We start from the raw sequence: 4,530 nt of genomic DNA on the forward strand, positions 1-4,530 counted from the left end.
ATACGTCGCCTTCAGCTACGCTATTCTCGTAGCTGAAGTTGCGTATCTTAGGTCTGGTCTACACTACCCGCCTGAATCGGCGGGTAGAAATCGACCTCTCGGAGATCGATTTATCGCCTCCCGTCGGGACGCGACAATCGATCCCAGAATCGGCGCTCAAACTCCACCAGTGGAGGTGGGAGTAAGCGCCACCGACAAAAAGCGGCAGAAGTCGATTTTGCCGCCGTCCTCACAATGGGGTAAGTCGGCTGCAATATGTCGAATTCAGCTACGCTATTCACGTAGCTGAATTTGCGTATCTTAAATCGACTCCCCGCTGTAGTGTAGATGTACCCTTAGATCTATTCCCCCCCCCAGTGTAGACCAGGCAGAGTGTAACCCCTAACACCGTTATCTGAAGAAACGGACCCAAACCCACCCCCTTTTCCCCCTCCTCATTTTCTGACTCATTTAAAATTTAGAACGGTCATCTTAATGTTCTTTTCATAAACCGACAGTGTATAATCATATCAAATAAAAGGTTTTAAAGAAACTTAAAAGTTTACTAAGTAAAACAGGAGATGGGGATAAGAGAGCTGTCCTGAGTTACAGGGGAATACTGATTGTTGACTGAAATCTTTTCTAGTGAAACAGTTTTATAGTTAGCCATTCTCATACTTTAGCATGGGCAAGTGTTTGTCATACAGAAACATTTTACCAGACATTGTCTTCCCCATGCATAGGGCTTGTACATATAATGAATAAGATGAATAAAACAAAAAAAAAAAGAGGGAATTACATGTTTGAAGACATTTGTAGCAGCACCTGCAAAGCAAAAATAAAAAAAACTGTTTATCATCACATTCAAGGGGCCCTAGAGAATTATTTTTCTATTTTTATATAACACTTAATATTTTACTTGTATACAAGCTGTAACAATATATGGTTTACAGCATTACATAATACAAGCCAGTAGATGAGAAACTAGAGCAATTACTGAAAACAGAGGTATTATGATAATTAAAGCCCTAATGTAGAAGATCTGGACAGAAAGTTAATAGGCACATCTGAGGGGAAAAAGGCATGATTTAAGAGGGGTTCTGGACTACTTTGCAATGACCCAGATGCCCCACTGCCTATATTCCTCATGGACAAGCACACAGAGTCTCTTGTTAGAGGAACAGACCATCCATCCCAACAGCCCATCACATCCTACAGTAACACAGACAGAAGTTCCTCCTTATTTAAGGAGGGAGACCTCAGTAAATATGTAGGGTCTTGTACAGGATGGTACTCGAGGTGGCGAGCCCCTCCTGCCACTTGCACTGCCATGGCTACACAGCTATGTTTGATCAAGCTAACATGCTAGAGCTAATGTGGGCATGTCTCTTCAAGCGAGGAATCTTACCCCCAGCTGAAAGTGTTGTCATATCCTCAGTGTTATTGTCCAACACTGGGTTTTTGGCCTGGGCTCCTTCTTGTCTCTTCCAGAAGACAGACGAAGAATCCCCAGACTGGGGGCAATCCTGATCTGGCCTGGGTGTGAGTGGGGAAACGTCCCAAGTGGGGCAGGAGACAAACTGTGGAAAGGGAAGGAAAATTCACAAAATGGTTAGCTGGGGCCAGGGAAAATCCTAGCGTGTACCAAAGGAAGAGGTAAGCTGAGAGACAGAGGAAAGGAGACTGTAGATGGAATTACTATGAAAAACGCTAAAGGTCTGCCATATATTAAATCCGTCAAGAGTTGTAGAGCTCAAATGCTATGCCCTATAGTGCATCATTGACCTGAGCTGACTTTTCATGTGCTGCAGTGTGCACTCCCAATCCTGGCAGGTGATGTGGCACCACCCTTGTGGGTGTCTAGTGCCCCTGGCAGCCCTGGACTTGCGTGACTCCGCACCTGCTACTGACACTTGGAGGGGGAACTGAACAGTGCTATTCTGCACTTCCCAGCATGTGTTTGATTTTTAAAATGGTGCCTTCTCTCTGCATTTCCATGCTGTTGATCCTTTAGCTGTTTGGGGAAATACTCTGTTCCCCTAGGGATTTGTCGTGTCTGAAAATTCAGTGAGCTGTTTGCCTGTTGAGATGGTGTGAAATCAGTCCTGCCTCCTACTGCGCCTTATCCCCCTACTGCACCTAATCCCTGCAGTGTACCTGCTTGGCTGGCTCAGTCTGTTTTCTCACTTACAGATCAATTCCACCCAGGACCAATGGCCTCAGAAACGCTCATGGAGGAGCCCATGTGCCTCATTCAGAACAGCACCAGGGGGGCCCTGCAGGTGAACCCCCAGGCTGTGAAGATCCTGGAGGGCATCACCCAGCCAGTGGTGGTGGTGGCCATTGTGGGGCTGTCCCGCACGGGCAAATCCTACCTCCTGAATTCTTTGGCTGGCAAGAGAAAAGGTGAGAGACCTGGAGTCATGTGCCCTCTCCTGAGTTATTTCCTGCTACTCTCTGGGGCTCATAGTTACCTCGGGCAGGTGTACTGTGTGTGTTTATATGAAATCCATCCTCTCTTCCCAGGGTTCTCGCTGGGCTCCACAATCCAGTCACACACCCAAGGCATCTGGATGTGGTGTGTGCCCCACCCTGGAAAACCTGACCACATCCTGGTGCTGCTGGACACCGAAGGGCTGGGGGGTGTGGAGAAGGTGAGCTGACTTTTGCTGTGTGATGAAAACAGGTACTACCATACGGTGAAGAGGTCACATTGGTTCCTAGATACACAGACGCAAACTTCGTCTGCTTTTAGAAGTTTCATTTTCCCTCTCATGTTTCAGAGGCATCTGATATTTATCCTCTAGCTTTACTGTGCTGCAGAAATGACTGAACTCAGAGGGACCCAAGAACATGAAAAATGCACTGGTCCAGGCAACAGCTCCTTAAAAAAGCACTAGTTCAAAATAACCAGAATACAATGTTTTCCCAAAATATTAAGGCAGAGATATTAAGCTGTGCTATAGTTAAGATTGATACTTGCTTACTGACAGGTTTCAGAGTAGCAGCCATGTTCATCTGTATCCGCAAAAAGAACAGGAGTACTTGTGGCACCTTAGAGACTAACACATTTATTTCAGCATAAGCTCTCGTAGGCTACAGCCCACTTCATCGGATGCTTAGAATGGAACACACAGCAAGAAGATATTTTTACATACAGAGAACATGAAAAGGTGGAAGTAGCCATACAACCTTAAGATGCCAATCGAGATGAGGTATCATCAGCAGGAGAAAAAAAAAACTTTTGAAATGATAATCAAGATGGCCCATAGAAGGTGTGAGAATATTGTGACAAAGTTCCACCTCTATCTTGGTGGGTCCTGCACTTATTGGCAGATTTTCTTGCCTCAGAGATTCACCATGTGGTTTGGGGAACAACCCAGAGACCTTCCCCTCTGGAGGAGCCCACAGTCTAGGTCAATTGGGAGGAACCCAGGCCTGCCCTCTACTCCAGATTCCAGCCCAGGGCCCTGGGGACTGCAACTGTTTATAGTACCTCCTATAACAGCTGCATGACAGCTACAACTCCCTGGGCTATTTCCCCTTGGCCTCCTTCAAACACCTTCCATATTCTCACCACAGGACCTTCCTCCTGGTGTCTGATAACGCTTGTGGTCCTCAGTCCTCCAGCAACACACCCTCTCCTTGCATCTCTTGCTCCCAGCTCCTCACACTTGCACCACAAACTGAAGTGAGCTCCTTTTTAAACCCAGGTGCCTGCCTTAATTGATTCTAGAAGCTTCTTCTTAATTGGCTCCAGGTGTCCTAATTAGCCTGCCTGCCTTAACTGGTTCTAGCAGGTTCCTGATTACTCTAATGTAGCCCCAGCTCTGGTCACTCAGAGAACAGGAACCTATTCAGCTAGTGGCCGGGGTGGTTGCCTTTGACCAGATTCCTGTACCTCACTGGCCTGGAGGGAGGTAGGGAGAGAGCTGCTCCTCCTGCTGCTAGGCCCTGGGTTCTCATTACAACTGCTGTCTGTTGCTGCTGCTCCAGCTACTACCCTGGCTGGGCTAATCCCCCTCCATCTCTGCTACCTACTTGCTGGCTGCTAGATCCTCCCTCCCCCCCTTGATTGTTGCTATTCCAGATACAGCTCCTTGGGGGGGCCTGTTGGCCCACTCCCCAGAGGAGGGGAGGGAGGGAGCCAACGTTTCGTCTCATCAACGTTTACGCCCCGACATCGGGCCCGGAGAGGTTGCATTTTTATCAGCAGGTGTCCACCTTCCTCGGCACCTTGGATCCTCACGAGTGCCTGGTCCTGGGTGGGAACTTTAATGCCACCCTCGAAGAACGGAACTGCTCGGGGACCGAGCAGCACCCGGCCGCCGTGGACGTCCTCCGGGAGATCATCGAACATCACTACCTGGTGTACGTCTGGCGCGACCACCACCCGGATGACGTTTCAACGTTCACTTTTGTCTGAGTGGAAGTCCATCGGTCGCGCCACTCCCGGTTCGACCACATCTATTTGTCACGCTTCCATCTTTCACGGGCCCACTCCTCCAGCGTCCGGCCGGCCCCTTTTTCAGATCATCATTTAGCCACCGT

At 48.4% G+C, this 4,530-nt stretch overlaps 1 long non-coding RNA gene across 1 annotated transcript; it reads right to left on the reverse strand.

Moving 5' to 3' along the window:
* Positions 1–569: 569 nt before the first annotated feature.
* LOC135980464 (uncharacterized) lies at positions 570–3,658 on the reverse strand. Its single transcript, XR_010597524.1, has 3 exons — positions 3,557–3,658; positions 1,388–1,559; positions 570–804 (listed from the first exon to the last, which is right to left on the reverse strand). It is a non-coding gene; the product is annotated as an uncharacterized LOC135980464 (long non-coding RNA).
* Positions 3,659–4,530: the final 872 nt, after the last annotated feature.

Source organism: Chrysemys picta, unplaced genomic scaffold, assembly GCF_011386835.1.
Source record: "Chrysemys picta bellii isolate R12L10 unplaced genomic scaffold, ASM1138683v2 scaf3464, whole genome shotgun sequence".
In the NCBI taxonomy this organism is placed as follows: Eukaryota; Metazoa; Chordata; order Testudines; family Emydidae; genus Chrysemys; species Chrysemys picta.